The 19,693-nt window shown below is 38.0% G+C and overlaps 1 protein-coding gene across 1 annotated transcript in view; it reads right to left on the bottom strand.

Moving 5' to 3' along the window:
* Positions 1–19,693, bottom strand: part of TDRD5 (tudor domain containing 5) — a 2,447,201-nt gene that overhangs the window by 1,252,263 nt on the left and 1,175,245 nt on the right. The window lies entirely within an intron of this gene.

The following is a 19,693-nucleotide window of genomic DNA, read 5'->3' as shown; positions in this document are numbered from 1 at the left end:
TCTGGATGCCATGACATAAGCTATAATTTGCCTCACATAGAAGGATTTTATCACCACTGTAGACACATGGTGATCAAAGTTCAGGTTACTGTCAACCTGAATTCTCAAGTCCCTTACCACTGGGTCTACTCCTAGGAAAGTGTTAACAATGTTATAATGTATAGGGCTGGTCACCATCTCAAAGGGAATAAACATGCATTTTCTGGCACTGAGTTTTAGGCTATGTTTGAGGCACCAGTTACTTGGCTGTCAGACCCTCCTCATCGATATCTTCATCTTTGGAGGAATCAGTCATTGCACCCAACTTGCAGTCATGTGCAGATTTGGTCACCCCAAGACCATCTCTATTTGATATGCCTTCAGAGAGGTGTATTACAAACAGGAGAGGTCCAAGTGCTGATTGCTGTGGAACACCACTAGCAATGGACTTATTGACGTATGTGTATTCCCCCATCGATACTACATGTGTCCTACCCATGAACCAGTTGACTATCCATCGTGTTACATAAGGATATGTGCATTGTTGTTGTTTGTCTTTTGGCTTTTCCTGGTTAGGGGTTGCCACAGCGGAACTCTGGTCCGCTAATGATTGGCAGTTTTTTTTTTTATGGTGTCGAGTTGCCACCCCGACGTCCAACCTTCAACGAAGGCATGCCCATTCAATGGATGTCTTTTGAATGCCCACTCAGCCGCGGGGAAGACATGCAGACTCCACACAGAAGGCACTCCCAACCCAAGCTGAGAATCGAACGGGAGAGCCTCTTGCTGTAAGGCAACAATGCTAGGGATATGTGTGTAAATTTTTGAAATTGTTTATAATACCTAAGTGAGGTAGTATATTGAATGCCTTTACCAGCTAGAGGTAGGCAGTAAACAGTTGTTGTCCATCATCCATGGCTCAAGTGGCCTTGTGAACGTAGTCCACTGGGTTTAGCAGGTGCGACATATTCTTGACAAAACCAAACTGGGATAGATGCATTGTTTGAATATTTCTTGTGTATTTATTAGATCCATGATAACTTTTTCCATTGCCTTGTTTTTAAGACTAGTCCAACTTCTGGGTCTGTTCATGGTACAGCTTTATAAGAGGGATGACCTTTGCCATCCTGCATTCTCTAAGGATGAGGCCTGCCTGGAGGCTGTGGCTGAATAGACATTCTAGTGTGTCTGAGGGGTCAGTTTGCAAACCATATAGGAGGCACCCCTGGATGTTATTAGGGCTCATTTCTGTAGTGTGTTTAGCTCTGAAGTGTGCACTGAGGAACAGTTCTTTAATAACACTGGGGGGTGTAAGTGGTAGAGGGTATTTCCTGGGGAGTAAGTAGTCATATTCGAGTCTCATGTACTCTGTCTTCTGCTTGTACCTTATTGCTATTATGTCACACTTTTGAGTAAAGTTACTGTCCTCTGCTCTATCTTGCACATTGATAACTACTTTAGCCAATGAAATGTTTATGCCAAGGCCTTTCTCTCTGGACTATAAGGTTGAGAGGTATGCCTTCAATTATAATTGAAATGTCATGAAATCTCAAGAAAATAATTGACTTTTATTGCATGTATATTCCTGTACAGTACAGGGCCTTTTTTTGTTTCTAAGTCGCCGGTACGACTTTCTGCATACATAAGTTAGTAAACAAACACACACATTCCATTTGAAATAGATGTTTCATTTATTTTACAAAAGAAACAAGCAAGCAGACACACAGGCCCAAAGCGAAGTCATACTTTTATTTAATGAACTGTTTTGTAACTGTCATATCTAGGCATAGATAGTTTTTGTTTTATATAATTTTACAGGTTTACACTGAAACTCTGTAAATTGCAATTAAAAGCCAAGTATGATATTTTATTGCAAAGAAACATTTTGCTGATGAATCACAACAATGCAAGACGTGTATAATGCAGACTCGTTAGTTGAAAGAAAACCATTGCACATAAAAGTATAAAAATATTTAAAAATGGAAAGATCTTTCTATACTTAACATATGCACTGTATTAAACAGCTTATTGATATGTATACATTTTACATACATACATACAAAAATTCCAGCGTGAACAATAATGCCATGCTTGTTGGCAAAGGTGTAGTTACAGTTTCATCTCATTACCATTTGTTATATTTCATCGACTAGCATCTTGCTTGAATTCCACTTCTGCATTTTGCCAAACTGTTTAACATGCTTTCAGAACATGGTATAATTTGATACTCCATTTACAATTTTCTGTTTGTGTCTTGCACCATGTAGCTTAGGTTTTGAGTCAATAAGATCTATCAGCCACTGATTTGCGTGGCAATCCAGGTGAAATGAAGAAGTAAACCAACAAACAAACAAACTAACAAACAGTTGAATAAAAACATAAGGGTAACAAACTAAATGATTTGAAACATAAGTTAAGTTGAATTCATGGTACCTTGGAGACACACTCCACATATAGTTGTTATTGTTGTTACTTATTAAAATAAACAATTAAATATTTGTTTACAGGTACTTTACGTGTGTATATGTAGTTGGTACTGTAACGGGACATAAAATGGTAAGTAGCACAGTGTGTGCAAAGCTAAACTGTACAGTAAGTGTTGACATGGAGGGCATGTGCAGTTCAGAGATATCTCTACCACACTAATGGTAGTATGACAATTGGTGTGGTCAGTAGTATATTGTAATGAGCATATAATGACATTCAAATGAGATGGATCATAGGAATACATTCATCAAGAAACTGTTGTTTTTGTCGGCATAGGTATCCTATATGCAAAATGCACATTTCTAAGATACTTGGTCATTATCTATTAGACTGATTAAGTTCATAGATGTATACTAGGCATGGAGTTCAAAGGACCAGTGAAAACCATAGCCACCTAAGACCAAGCACTGTAGAGTTAAGCTCCATGGTCAAGAAGCACCATGCTATATAACCCAAAGAGGAATTATGATTTCCAGGCTATTCATTCTGAATATTATTTAATACAGATCATGTGTAGAATTGCTTGACCTGCATAGGAAGTTTATTCCACAAGTATAGGATTCCTTGGGGCAGAAATCTGTTGTGACAGGTCATGTATTTTTGTGCCTATAAAAGATTACAATTTTTGTTGTGTATGTGCATGGTGATCTGTGTTTTACAATAGTGGGGCCAGCACTGACCCCTGTGGAACCACCATAATATCGACAGGCGGGGTGGTTGAGGTAAATTAGCCAACTTTGACTGAGTGTGATCTGTCGGTGAGCCAGTTAGAAACCTACCTGATAACATAAGGGTTGATATTTAACTGGGAGAGTTTATCACTGATGCCCAAATGTGGGACTGTGCTAAGTGAAGATAGGTTGTATGCACAGATTTGCCTTCTTTTATGGATCTGGTGATGTTTTTCAAGACATCTACCAGGTTTAACAGTGATGACCCGTCTTTGACAAAACCAAACTGTGTTTGATCAATAGTTTGGAGATCACCTATGTCCTTATTTACAGGGTCCATGATGATTCATTTCACGGCCTTACAGATAAGGATGGTTAGGCTTATGGATCATAGGCTCATAGGAGGTTACTAGTCTATGGGTCGTGATACAGACTCTAGATCTCAGAGCAATCAAGATGATGTTCCTGTTGAAGGACATGTATCAGTGCCTATTCCCATTCCTCATAGGATGATAAGAAGTTACCAGGCTATTGGTACTGAGGCCCTTATAAGCCTAGCCAATAGTTTAGAAGATGTTTAGACAAGTCAGCACCCAAAGCCCTGTCCACCAGGGACACAGGTGGAATCCCAGGGGTGTATTTTCTGGTTCTCATCCAGTTATCAAGGTTGCGCTTAAAAAGGGGATAATGAGGTAGTGTGGTTGATGTGGAGAGGGATTCTATTTCACAAATGGGGGAGTGTGTGGGACACAAATCGGTCCTGCCAACAAGTCCTATTGGCATCACAGACCAGGATGAGGTCGCTCATATGGGTTGCTCAAGTGGAGCTTGACTTTTGGATATGCAGCAGTACCATCAATGCGGGATGTGAGATTACTTTGTATGCCAGACACAGGTCACCTCTGAGGAGTCTGTATGAAACTGAGTAGAGCAAAATGGCTTTTAGCCTGTCTCTGTAGGGTAGATGTTTGAGGCCCTAGATTCTCTTGATGAGGAACCTCTGTGGTCTCTCCAGCTGCTGCATGTGCTTTGCGTGGTACATGCTGAAGTGGGCCTTGTACTGAATAATTGGCCTTATAAGGGAAGAATACAGGGATGTTATGAACTCTTTGTCCTCAGGGCATTATTGTTCTGGCATGAGTAGTTTTTATAATATATGGTTGGATAATTAAAGTCACCCAGGATCAGGGTAAAGGGTTGAATCTTGATAGACTGGAAGAGATCCAGATAGGTGGAGTGGGCATCTTGAGTAAAATTTGGGGGTCTGTAGCTAGCAATAATTTGAATAAGGGTCTTGTCAATGGTTAACTGCACTTGGAGTGTCTCCTGTGCATCATAGTGTTTGACCAGCCTTAAGGTGTGTTTGTCTTTAATATATATTGAAACTCCATATCGTTTGGCTTTGCTGCCCACAGTTGGTGGTCTGAATGTATGATAGGATAAGTAACCAGGTAAGGCTGGGGTGCTCTCTGCAGCTTTGAACCAGGTTTCTGTGACTGCACATATCTCAACATCTTCCAGGGTTAAGAATGCTTGCAATGAGTTCAGTTTCATGTTTAGACTCCTAGCGTTTAGCAGCATGACCTTTAATTTGTGTTTTGTTGAAATGTTTATGTTGGTAGCATGGACGTCATGACTTTTCCTAAAAAGGCAGTATGGGGGAGGCAAGGGCCTCTGGCAGAAGCCTGAAGCCCAAGTCAGACAGGTGCAGGCCATGTCTAGCAAAGCATCATGGTCTGTCCATCATATATTCCCAGGCTGTCAGGTACTGGATCACCCTGGAATGACACCAGAAAGTAAACCAGTTGCTAAAGTCAATCATTTTCTGTTTGTATTGAGGCATCATTATGGGTGATAGTAGAATGCTGCTTAAGGCTATGGACATACCTGCATGGGACCCATATTGAGCAAGATGAATCATGTCTTTCTTCATATAGTCCAGGGAGGTACATCTCAAGTTGATCATGCCAGCATGGACTATGACAGAGTCATAACAGTACCTGTTGTTCAGAGATTTGAGTGCGTGCGTGATATGGCAGATTTCGGCACCTGACAAACAATTAACTGTGACTTTCTCCTTATCCAGCCTGGTGAGAGGCACATCTGTGTGTCTCAGTATGGAGTATCCTATGAATAATATATTGGGTTTATGGTTAGGCCTTAGTGGTTGCTAGACATTGGTGTGTGGACTACGCATGGTATGTGGTGTGGAGGGTTGTGCAGTTCTCTGGTGTTTTTGCCTCTGAGGTCTCCTTTGTTTGGGTTGTTTTTTGTTGAGAACCTCAGCATATCTGGGTCTGTGTTGTGGAGTTTGGGTGGTGTTTGAGATGTAGTGATTGTGTTGACAGCCTTCTCAGTGACAGATATACTGGCCTTTGGGGGAGAGAGCATAGACTCTTGCTTCTTTATGTATGGGTGAGTAGTTACTGTAGTTTGAGTCACACTTTTAATACTCTTTTCAAGTGGCATATGACAAATGCAAAAAGCTGTTATTTGTAAAACTAGCAATACAATGTCAGTGACACGAATGCTATTAGAAGCAGCTATACTGTCACCTTAGTTAAAATACCTCCTGCATGCCAGTGTATAACTGTATGCATATATAGATGTATATATCCACCAACATACCCCACATATATAGGCATGTGCACATCTGTATACTTAAACAGAGACATGTACAAACTCAGAGACAGATTTATGTGTGTGTGTGCATGTGTGTGTGTGTGTGTGTGTATGTGTGTGTGTGTGTGTGTGTGTGTGTGTGTGTGTGTGTGTGTGTGTGTGTGTGTGTGTGTGTGTGTGTGTGTGTGTGTGTGTGTGTGTGTATGTGCATGTCTGTATAGACATACAAATATATGTGGATCTATAAAGACATAAATATATACAGCAAATACATTGTAAATAACCAAAGCAATCAATATGATAAACACATGACACATACATTTATTTATTTAAATGAATATCTGTTTCCCTCTTAACCACGGTGGTGCAGTGGTAGCGTTGTCGCCTCACAGCAACAGGTTCTCCCATTCGATTCTGCATGTCCTCCCCGCGGTCAAGTGGCATTCGAAAGACATGTGTGAATGGCGTGCCTTTGTTGAAGGTTGGGCATTGGGCTGACACCTCAGCACCATAAAAAAATCGACTGCCAATCATTAGCAGATGGGAGTTCTGCTGTGGCGACCCCTAACCAGGGAAAGCCAAAAGAAAAACAACAACAATATCTATTTCCCTCTTGATAATGGTGTCATCAACACAGCCATCTGAGTCACAAAAGAGGAAAGTTTGAGAAAAGTTATGAGAATTCCAATAATAACACTGAAGTATACCGCCAAAACAGCTATGTCCACTGCATACTGAATTTTAATAAAATAGACACATTATCAGATATCTAGCATTTACAAATTTGACACACATTCAATAATGCCTTGAATTGGAAGCCGGTCAGTAAGACATAAGAAGGACATGGTTTTACAACCACATGAATAAAAACGTAAGTTTACATACTGCATACATAGTTATCCACACAGATATGAAAATATACAGAAATAGAGAGACTACATTTACCTCAACTTTCAAATGGTAACCAGTGTAACTCTACTGCAGTCAAATATTCAGGAAAGGAGTGAAAGATCTAAACATTTTACCACACTGGAGGGAAGACAAAGAAAAATTCAGTTGGATGGAATCAGCATTATACAAACAGTTACTGTATGATTCCTGAAGGGCTTCAGCTACTGGGAAAATAGTTTTAGTGCAGTTACAGGATTTCATTTCAAAGTTATCTGACATGTTTTTTATTGAAACGGTCTAAGATTTTCTGGTTTTAGAGTCTTAGGACATTTGCAACTCAGTGGGTTTGTTTCCAAGATGCAACTGTCCAAAGCAGTGCTGTTGTGCAAAATGAGGGAAACTGTCTTTATAAATGTATGTCTGCATGAGTACATACATGAATAAGCAACACTACTGCTGACCAGATGAAAAACAATTACCAGCAAAGGGAGAAGGGCATGTAGCAACAAGCATGAAACAAATACAATTGCCTAGGCTGGGATGATCATTCTACCAAGTTTCACAAAAAAACAAGCACATACTAAAAGATATATAATTTCACTGCTACAAAGGCTGCAGATCTGAGTGCGACTGGACTGCACCTCTGGCTGTGGCTAAACCAGTCAATCAGCTAATATAATAGCCTATGGTTGGGGGAAGATAAAAACAAAAAGACAAACTGTAAAGATTGCAAAGAATGACCATCCCCCACTAAAGTTTGTGAAATCTGACCTGCAGCATACTAAAGAGCTTCTGTGAAAATCCTGCCACTGTGTGAGCATGTGACTTACACAGCACTAAAATGTAAACAAAGCACTCTAGCAAGCAACTGATTTTAGAAATGAGATAGTGCCCCTTTAAAACATTCCATGTATTTGTATACCGATGAAGTTCTGTGTAGAAATATGTTATGCTTTCTTTTACATTATTATAATATCATTACAGACACATATATGCATTTACACCTATTACGTATATTTCTTCTAGCAAATACCTTTAATTATATAACCTCCTTATAGTTAATTTTTAAACCTGTTTAATATGGCCAAAAAAGAATAATACTTACTATAGAACTTTGGCCTTCTCACTACAACCCGGTCAACTGACTACTACCCAGTCAACTGACTCCAGCTGGTTAGGCCTACACTTCTGTAGGTGGAACTGCTGGCTAAAGCAGGAGTTCCTTATCAGTGATGACAGGTGCTCACTCAACTCCTGGCAGATATAAATCTCTTTCCAGTCGGTACCTCATGTGCATGCCTGGATCTTATCTAGATATGACTCCCTAAGAAGGTAGATCATTATCAAGGTCTCTTTGTCTGGACTGCTTGGAACACAACCTTATGTCTTCACATGTGCTGCCATCATTAGATGTGCCAGAACCAGAATAAATAAAAGTATGAGCAGGACTGTGGTTTACAGGTTTGGAACCACTCTCTCAAGGGTGTGACATCATCTTAACCAAACCCAGCTAAATAGCAGGGACATTACACTAGGTACTATTACTGGCAAGTTTAGTTTAACAAAAAATGCTTTATTTTATATTTATTTTTTATTTTATTAAAGGAATGCATTCACATTTCATTTATCTGGTGGATAAGAACAATATGCAATCATCATTTTTCTTTGTATAACTTACAACCGCTGGCCATTGCTTTATTTACCTTTTTAAATTATTGCACTAGAATATCATTTATTCCTGCAGTAGAGCAGCAGTAACACACACACACACACACACACACACACACACACACACACACACACACACACACACACACACACACACACATATATTTTTAAGGGGGTGTGGTTTGCAGAAATGCATATTCCTATGTATCTAATTGCCAACTTTTATTAAGTTGTTGTTTTTCTTTCGGCTTTTCATGGTTAGGGGTTGCTACCATGGAACTCTGGTCCACTAATGATTGGCAGTCGATTTTTACAGTGCCGAGGTGCCTGCCCGATGCCCAACCTTCAACGAAGGCATGCCCATTCACGCATGTCTTTTGAACACCACTTGACCATGGGGAGTGCATGCAGACTCCATACAGAAGGTGCTCCAGCCAAGAATCAAACGGGAGAACCTCTTGCTGTGAGGCAACAATGATACCTCTGCACCACCGTGGCTTACATGTTTTTGTTGAGAAGGTGTGACAGTTGATGTGAGATGGGCAGAGTTTGTCATTTATTCATACAGTACAGCAGCATGTTTTTAAACATTTTGGGGGGTGTACTGTCTGAAGTATATATTCTTATGTATGTGATTTCCAACTTATATCAAGTGTTGAGTGTTTTGAAGTGAGAAGGTATGCCAGATGTTGCTAGAAGGGCAGAGATTACACTTCATGGTTGTGCAAACTCTTATACATATGATTCCATTTTATTTTTTCTAAATATATTCAGTTTTGAGCTTGTTTGAGGCTATCAATGCATTGCCATGGCACACTGGAGACTGCTGAGGACTTTTCCATTCAATAGTACTTTCTGCAGTGCATTCACATGAACCTGAGGTCAAGTTCATGAGTGGCCAAGACCTAGTTATGTAGATAAGTGGCCTTACATGTTCATGTGTTACTTTGATTCATAAAGGTATATAAAAGAGCTTATTCTATATACAAAGCACATAAACAGACCTGACTTTATGTGGAATAGTTTAATATCACCATACTAACTTGTTATTACTTAAATTAGTCTGCAAATTACTTAGGACTCAGACTTCTTAATGTAAGAAAAAAATAATAAAAAAAATAGAATTTAATATGAAACACTTGAAAGTGATGTAAAATTAGTGAGCTGCCTTGAAGAAATGTTTATTTTGCTGCTATGATGGGCATATTACTATGGATTTCATGAATACTGTAAAGTTGTCATTTTCTAATTAGAAAATCATTACAGCAGCAGTGGAAATCATTAGTGATCACAGAGAAAATCATTTACTTTGGTGTCGTGTAGTGATTGTGCATACATATGTATTTTAATTCTGACTTACTGAATGGTATGGATGTGCTGTTGGCTGAACATAAATGCTTATTTACTTACAGATTTCTGAGTGTCATTGATGAATGCAAAATGACAGCATTATGAATTCATGAAAGTGGTAGGGGCTAAGGGAAGGAAGAATTTGTTAACAAAGTGAATTGCTTTACTATTCTGAATGTATTTATGATATTGCAAACATTAGTATAGCACAGCTTTACTTAGCTGGACTGAGGCTTTGTTTGTGTATATAATTATAGGGTTTGTGTTACCTAACTTTCTTATAGGAGGATGGCAGGCACACTTTCATTGTTACATAGCTAGACTATGACACTCATGATTGAGGTGTGAGCACTGGCTATTACCAATGTCTGCAGCACCAATACTCATCTGCTCAGGAAGGTTTGTTTAAAAACAGTAACATGTATTTATATAGAGAATTGAATACTGACAAGGAATGATTACATGAAACACATTAAATTACTATTAATAGGTGAACCTTTGACATCTACACAGAATGACAATGAAAGCAGTGTGAGTGGTAAGTTTCCCCCACACCTGATTAATAGGCATATAGTAGTGTATGCTATTTTTTTATTACTAATGTTTTCAAATAATTTTTTTGCAGGGTCAGCAGAAGGAACAAATAATTCCACTATACTAATACATTTGGAGGATAACAGCAACAGAATAGCTGTTGAGATGATTAGGATAACATAGCTATATTTATGAGGCAGCCTCCATTCATACACTATTTAGGATGGGTCCCTATCAGATGATCGAAACGATATTTCCATGAATACGAAATGATCGACACGTATTGTGCGAACTACGTAAACACCAAAATCTGAAATGTTGAAGTGTTTTGGTTGGCCAGTATGCGGTATAGCTCCGTAAGGTAAGTGTGCAGTAGTTATGGACCTTAGGGTAGGGTGCGGGTTAAGGTAAGTGTATAGATAGGTAATGTATGTAAGATTTAGTGTAGTGTTAGAAGTAGGGTTTTGTTAAATGTATTTATGTGTATCATTTATTTTGTTAGGGTATATCTCCGTAGGGGAAGTGTGCGGTAGTTACGGACTTTAGGGTTAGGGAGGGGTTAAGGATAGTGAATAGATAGTTGTGTATGTGGGGTTTAGTGTAGTGTTAGAAGTAGGGTTTTGTTAAATTTATTTATGTGTATTATTTATTTTGTTTGGGTATATCTCCTTAGGGGAAGTGTGTGGTAGTTACTGACCTTAGGGTTAGGGAGGGGTTAAGGATAGTGCATAGATAGTTGTATATGTGGGGTTTAGTGTAGGGTTAGAAGTTGGGTTTTAGTGCTTTACTTTAGGGTTAGGAGTAGAGTTTGGTTAGTGTATGTATGTGGTTTATTATTTTGTTTGGGTAGGTAGTATGTAGTGGGTGTTGGGGTTGGCTGACTATGACCGTTCGATGTTTTAAATTTCATGGTTTAGTGCATTTGGTCTGTTCGCGGTTCGATTAATACATGTCGCTCTTTTGGTATTCACTGAAATGGATTTTCGTGGAACTGATATAGACTCCTTAGGACTTACCAGACTCAAGCAGGAATCAGTCTTGGAATTGGCAGAAGATGGAGTACTATACAAACAAGTGGGGGCAGATCACATGAGGCTGCAAGTGCCTCTCAACAGAGTACTGAAATTAGTTGGAGGGAAAGTGCAACAGATTTCATGCAAGCCACATCAGCATTCATCTACACTAGCAGAACCTCTCATTCAAGGTCCATATCACATTCCTACAGCATTATCAGATCAGTGTCAGCAGGATCACCTGTCTCAAGTAGGTCATTACATTGGAAAAACCCATCATCTAGCTCTCATGACAGCCCCTCTTAAAAATCACTTGCACCATCACCAAGCCTATCTTTAGGAAATGTGTATGACACATTTAACCTTGACGTACTGTGAATCAAATGTAACATTTCTGTTGCTTACAGTTTAATCTTGTCACACACAGGTCAGTGTTTAACTCAAAAGGGAATAAATGTTAAAATTTAAAAAAGGGGTAATTGACACTATTTAACGTTATGCATTTCTTTCCAGTAATGGTACAGCTTAAAACCTCTTGCAACTGTGAAAAGAAATCTATATGTCATAACATATGATTTGCAAGCATTAACACCAATGTTCTATGCATTTCCATTGTTAAAGCTGGCAGTTACCTACAACTTAATACACAAGTTTACATGGAAACACTAATAAGAAAATTATGTATTAAGATATGTATCTTGCCATGTGAACAACAGCAGCCTATTCACCCTCACCATGTACAATGGTGAAATTGTCTGTTTCTGAGGTCACAACTTATTGTGTGTGACAAAATAAAATAATCTGATGTGTGGTACCTCAACAAACAATTGAGAAAACATTGCGTAATATAAAAAAACAGCATGTTGATTCTTCATTCAATTCAAGGTAGGGAACTCAAGTTGAAGTAACACTTTTTAGTTATAGTACCACTTCAGGGCATTCAGTACATACATAGTTAGACCACCTCCCTACAATGTATTGTGCAAAACAGTTAAAATTTGATTATTCCTAATTTGATGCCTTAATATATCACTGAATAGGAGTCAATGAGCACTCAGGCATGACTTTTAGAAACAATAATATGAGTCACTGTTCTGAAATAAGAAAACAAATAATTATTTAAAGAAGAGAAGGAATGTTAGTTGAACAGTGAAAGCAGACAATGCATCATGCAGCATAGCCCACAGATATCACTGCCTGCATTAATTATACTTTATGTGCTTTTTACAATAAAATCAACAATAACCTGAATGGTGTGGTCCATATTTCTAGACTAGATGACACCTCTTTACCTGACCCTGCCACATTGGGTCCATCTCTACTGCTGTTGGCTGCTCATCATTAGTCATAGTGGGACTGAAAATGGGAGCTTTACTGACAGCATTGGTCACTTTACCACCAGACTGACACATGATCATGTTCTGCAGAATGCAACATGCAGTAAACATTCTGCACTCAGTAGCTGGGTCATACTGAAAGGCACCCCCAGACTCATTCCGACACCTAAGATGACTCTTCGGGAGACCAAAGACCCTCTATACGACAATATAGGTCTGGGAAAGGGATGTGTTTTAGGTGTCTTCTGTAGCTCCACTTGCATTTCTCACAAGTGTTATAAGTTGTGGCTCCAGTGGATATCCAGCATCACCTGAAAGGCAAAAAAAGAAAGAAAGAAAGAAAGAAAGAAAGAAAGAAAGAAAGAAAGAGGAAATGGAAGGAATAAACACAACAAAGAAAAAGTGGATGAGAATTCAGGTATGCATTTTATCATGAATAACTACTTAATAAAATTAAAAAAAAATAAATAAACAAACATTTTTCCACTTATCAACACAATGTCCACTGAGAATCCTACCATGCAGGAACAGGTGGTAGAATGAGCTAGTGTGACAGATGTTAGAATCATGTGCACATTCATGATGCTGGGCAGATACCTTGGTGATGCATCCCCATGACTCACACTCCACCTGGCAATTAATGGAATGGTAGGCCTTCCTATTGTGGTACTGCTCCTCCATGGGCAAGAAAGGGCCCTAATTGCAACACAGGTGCAATTTATTGCTCTGAGTACTTCAGGGAAATGTGCCCACCCCATAAAAGGCATGCATAGTCCAGTCCTGAGGTGACACTGGGAAATAGACATACTGATACACACATACCAAGAATGCATCCAGGAACTGATGCAGTATGCTTAATGCAGAAGCCTGTGCAATACTCAATGTGTCTGCAGTCTGTCCCTGAAAGGTTTCCATGATAAGTATAGTGAGGGCTATACGTACATTTTTAAATGCTGCTATAGCCATCATTCATTTTAAGTTTATATTTTAATGAAAATAAAACAAAAATAGATCCACATGGATTAATAGGTGGTTGTGCCTTAGTTAGCATCTCTTCATTAAGCCTTTTAGCTCTTATTTTCAAAGTCCTACCAATTATATATTACATACTGCCATCCAGTATCCTAATGGCAAATGTATATTGTGTTTCATACTTTTAGGCACTTTATTGTAGTCACATCATATGGTCTTATACATTTATACTTATTTTATTTTCTTTATCAGTTTTATTTTTACCACTACATGTGTAACATAGCATTTGTTTCTGCTTAATAAGCTTTCAACTTGTTACTTTATTTTTAGTTTATTTTGATTTTTATTTTTACTATTTAAATTTTTATTAATTTAATCTTTCTTCCTTCTGTAAACTGTCATTCTTATGGTACAAGCCTGAGTATTGAAATTTCATTCAGTGATAAGCACGTTTCCCTGTGTGTTGATTGTATGACAATAAAGTTTACTTTGACTTTTGACTTTATGCAGCAGTGATAAGAAGTTATGTAGCTCATACAGTCCTGGCTTATTCATTCATTTGCAGACACGTTTATAATGCAGATGCTTTCTAATTATTAAAAAAAAAACTGCAGTGATATTCCATTGTTTTGTCTTTCACATTGCCAGTACCTTGCAGAATATTTTCTAGAAAATATTTTAACCTTAGGACAGCCCACCAGTTTTCTAAACCTGCTGATATAGGCAATCAAACAGACCGTTGACAGTTGAATTATAGATGTAGGATGTAGGGGTTGACCTAACTGCAAATTGGTGGCACAGCTGAAAGAAATTATAAGCAAACATTTTTATGGTTAATCATTTCTTCTACCAACAGGCCATTCTAATGAACCACTCAAGTATGGCATGTATCCCACACATCTCTGCATCGGGTTACAAGCATTGATGCAGAAACCGCAGAGAACAGGTCTCAAGACAAGAAAGGGAAAATAAATCAGCTTAGTGTTATAAGGTGGCTCAAGGCAAACAATTACACATCGGATTTGGAAACTGTTAACCTTTGTAAATGAGAACAGAATGAAATTACTGATAAACTCCACTTGCTCTATAACACCAGTGCACAGAAGTGTCACTGACACAGAAAAGTAATTAAATACCTAACATGTAATGGAATGCTGATTCTGCACATTCCTCCATTACAACATAAAGGTGACTTCGTACCATTAATAATATTACTGCATTCATTATCTCCTAAGCTATCCACATTCCACATTTCACAATGACCCCACCAAGCTGATTCAGTTGTACTGAAGGATAAATTGCTGACTGTGTCTTAGATGCCTCAGGTTCCTTTACTCTGCACATGCTAGAGGAGCTAACTGGGGTGGGATGGGTGTGGCTGGCTAATGCTGACTTGCTCATCATGGGTTTGGGAGATGTGGGTTTTGTGCACCCACAGAAATGTCCTCCAGAGGAAAGTCCAGAACAGCACACCATATGCACAAGAACTCAGAAGTATAACCCTAATTGAGAAGTGTATGCACTCTTACAGAGCATTATAGGTGTATAGAGATGTGCATTCACATGGGAGTTTGGTGTCCTATTTGCTGGTCAAAATGAAGGCTGGCTATAGCAGCATTTAAAAATATCTCAATTTTCTGCTGGATAACAGCCCAAATTCCTGACTCTTGTTTCTCCCTGCTCAGTGTCCTGTACTTCTGGGGGTGGTAGGGGAATAGAAGAGTGACTAAGGAGGAATAAAGGTCAATAGTTGTGGGAGATTGAGTTAAAATACTAAATAAAGAGAGAAAATTCACACACTGCCATATTCAGACTTAATGCAGCAACCAGCAGTCTGCCTTGCAGCACTTATTAGGATGTCAGCTACCCCAAAATTATTCACAATGAGAAGAGGAAGCACAAAACACATGCACTACAATTCAAAGTGGCAAATCAAAAATATCCAAACTAATGTCACTTAGGTTAATCTCATCATCCAAAAACAGACCTTGAACACTGTCTGCAAAAATCATGCTGTATAAAAACCCTCTATGCAAGAAAGTGAGACCAAATGATATTAATACATGGAAAATTTGAACAAATACAGCTTACATTATTGCAAGTTAAAATATGTCAGTGCACTCCTGGAATAAACCTAATATTTCCACTAATTAATAAAACACAGGGAGAACTTTACTCTTTGTGTTAACATAAAATGGTTGAAAGAAGTTGCCCTTAATGCATGTTTCTATTTCATTGGTACACTGTAACTCCACTAACAGAGAAACATGAAGAAATACCTAATATGTAATGGAAAGAATCTATGGATTTTATGCTAGGCTGCTGTAGTTTATCTAAATTATTCATTAATTGAAATATTGATTTTATTTATCCATTCCAAAGCACAAATACTATCTGCCTAGAATGGGGATAAAACCTCATGATATGGTCAGGATTTTGTATTCCCCTTGACAGTAAATAATTTTTACTCAAGTGGCACTTGTGTCTAGGAACACAGATGACAGGATTGCATTTTTGGGGCTTGCAGGTTCAAGCTGTTCAGAGTGTAACACATTGTCAGTTACATTATTAAATACACAGTTTTAATCCTTCAAGCTGTATCTTTGCTGCTGCTCCTCATAAATAACAATTTATATTCTTTTACCTATAGCGATTTTCATCAAATTATGCATGGAATCAAATCTGCAAAACATACTGTGATGTCAAGAAAAAGTAATATTGTAACAGATAACATGAGAAAACATTGTCAGTAAATGCACTATTTGCAGTTTAAAATATAATTAATGTTTGATTATTCTGGACCTAAAACAAAAGGGCCTGCACAAAGGGTCAAAACCAACTGCAATGAGTGAAACTGCAAAGAAAGTGTGTTCCATGTTTCTATTTTTTTTTTTAACACTGATGAGATCCTGTAATTTATTTTTAGAATCCTTTAATATCACTAATCATACTGAAGTCCATAAATACATTGACTCCAAGCTAAAACATTTGTAGCTGTGCAAGAGTTTTAAAGTAGAATACAAAATAATCTTTCCACTGATGGTTTAGTATCCAGACAACCATTTTTATCTCAGACATTTAGATGTTTGGGTTTCTCTGGTGCAGTACAAATGTCTCTAAGTAAACAGGCCTAAAAGTCTGAAACAGAATTCCAATAAGTAGGTACATCCAGAACAGACTGAGCACAGAATTAGTTACTAAAGTCTGCTGGTAATCCCTTACAAAAAAATACCTCTGTTGAAAAGTATGCATTCTGCTTCTCAGGGAAAAGGGAGAAATAATTTCTGTTTACAAATTAATAAAGTAAGTATGAGTTTCTGCAGTGCAGTGAAACCAAATTAAATGACATAGACTAGGTTTCCATAATTTATTCATATATTACTACACAGCTCAGTTTTCTTTTAATTTAAAACGCCTTTCTATGATGTCTTTCATATCTTGAAAGTTCATTTAAACAGATTATAGCGAAAGCATTCAAAAGCTTTCTCTTCTCCTCTCCTTTCCTCTCTTTTACTCACCTCTCTCATTTTGCCCTCACAGTGCTTACTTAATGACAAGGTTAGTGGAAATAAACATACTATTTTAGTAATCCAACAGCAGAACAATGTACTAGATTTAACTAGGTACTGAATTAATAAAAATGCTAAGGTAAATTTAATGTTTTAAGAGGTTTATATAAAACAAGACTGACATTTCAAAGACATCTACCATTATATCTTAAAGCCCTGACCTCTGTACAGACAATAGTTTCACTTTTCTAAGAACTATTTTGTTTAGTATATAAAATTAAAATGTGAAAATGTGATGTAACTTCTTAACATATTTAAAAATTAGTTAAGGTGGTAGTGCAACACAATGTTTCATATATGGCATTTTGTCTAGTATAGTTTTTGATATTCCTCCCTCTCTAACATAGATGACAAACAGGTGGGATAATTTGTTTAGATATTTTATTACATAAAAACACATTAGGATAGATAGCAGCATCATAAAATATAAACAAACTTTTTAACAGACAGACCTTACATACATGCTTACATCTCAACAGCTTCCTACAAAATGGCAGTCAGGCTCATACGTGCTCAGTATTTATACACTTGTGCAAGCCTTATATAGCATTTTAAAGGTACATACTCACATATTGATCTACATCCTCCCTTTTAAAAAGATTGCCCTTAAATGAAAATGACATTGGAGTTAGACATGCATTGCTATAGACATTAGAAACAAACACAATGTTCATGTCCAAGTTGGTGTGTATCTCTAACATGGTTTGGAGATGCGACTGGATCTGGCAACATAACAATCTGGACTGGGTTTAGCAACAGGGACAGTCTTCAGAGAATAACTTGTATCAGGAACTTCTGGATTCATCACAAGAATGGAAATATTCCCTGGAGCTTCTTCTGGAACTGGAACACTAGATAACTCACTGTGAGATAAAGAGTCTTTCTCACAGGTTATGTGCTATGATATAGGCTTGGACACCGACATCAGATGTTTTCGATTCCGCCTAAACTCTACTCCTTGTGATTCCACAATGTATGATCTTGGCTCTGGGCAAATATTCTTCATGACTCCAATCTGATCATAACCTTTGGATGTCTGCATCTTTACCACTTCTCCTTCTCGTAATGGATTGAGTGGTTTGCTGCTCTTATCATAGTAGGACTTCTGGGTTAAATCCTTCTTCAAGGGATTGGTTTTCACTGACCTGTTATTAACACATGGAACTAAGAATTGACTACTGATTGGTAATGTGGTTCTGGTTTATTTTGACAAAAGTGTCTTGGCAGTTGAACCAAGATGTTTATCAGGAGGAATATTTCAGAGATTCCAAAGATTCAGCAAAATATCACTATTGTCTTGTTTTGACTTCTCTAGTAACATTTTGCACTTTGAACTGTAAGTTCTGCCAAACCATTTGACTGAGGATACTCCAGGCTACTTGTTACATGAATAAAGTCCTACTCTTCGGCAAATCTTTTGAACTGTTGGCATGTAAACTGTGTGCCATTGTCAGAAATAACTTTGGGCAGGCTACTATGGACTGCAAAATGACACTTCATCTTAGTAATGACAGTAGTGGATGCTAGATTGGGAAGTAGGTCACTCTCAAACCAGTTGGAGTAAGAGTCTATTAACACCAAATAATGTTGATCATTTCATTCGAAAATGTTGATGGCTACTGTCAACTGAGGTAGTTCAGGAATCTGGTTTTAGCTGAAGTGGTTCATTCTGTTGATGTGACCTAGTACTATTACACACAGAACAAGATGAAAGCACTGTCTCAATATCTTGTGACATAGAAGGCCAAAATACTAATCCTCTCACCCTTCTTTTGGTAGAGTCTGCTCTTGGGTGACCACAATGCAAGATAGTATTGTACTCTTGTTGCAAGGACTTTGGAACAATTACTTTTGGACCTTTCATGATACCTTTGTTGGACAAAATCTCATCTCTGTATGGAAAATAAGGTTGCACTTCTTGAGGTAAACTAGATTGCTTTGATGGCCATCTTTGCTAAATAAAGTGTTTAAGCCTCTGTAAAACTGGATCTGTGGCTGTCTGGTCTCTCAGCTCACCAAGACATGTGGAAGAAGAATTTCTCACTTCCATGGCTTCAAAATCAAGGTTCTCGTTCTTATGCTGTTCAGTGCTGTTTCTGGGCAATCTGGACAATGTCAGCAGGATAAAGAAGTTTGCCTTTCTTGTAGACCAGAGTGAAATTATACTTTTGCAATATCAACGTCAAACATTGCAATCTGGCTGGAGCTGTATGCACAGCCTTTCTCACTCAAGACAGTGACTAGAGGTTGGTGGTCTGTTTTAATCTGGATAGGTCTACTATAAACATAATCATGGAACTTTGAAAATGCAAACACAATTGCCAAAAGCTCTTTCTCTATCTGAGCATACTGCATTTCAGTTTGGGTAAGAGTTCTCAATGCATAGGCAACAGGTTGATCCTTTTGTAGAATGACAGCACCTACACCATATCTTGAAGCATCACATGAAAGAGTGACTGGTTTGTAAGCATCATAGTATCTGAGAGTTGGTGGACTGGCAATTCTCAGTTTCAGGACATCAAATGCTCTTTGGTGCTTTTCTAAGACCAGGATACATCTTTACTTGTCAGCTCTCTGAGCAATGTTGAAAGTTGGCTCAA

Source organism: Protopterus annectens, chromosome 10.part0 (genome assembly GCF_019279795.1).
Source record: "Protopterus annectens isolate FY-2018-M chromosome 10.part0, PAN1.0, whole genome shotgun sequence".
Taxonomy (NCBI): Eukaryota; Metazoa; Chordata; order Ceratodontiformes; family Protopteridae; genus Protopterus; species Protopterus annectens.
Note: the sequence above shows the minus strand (reverse complement) of the source record. Positions and strands in the feature narration are given on the sequence as shown.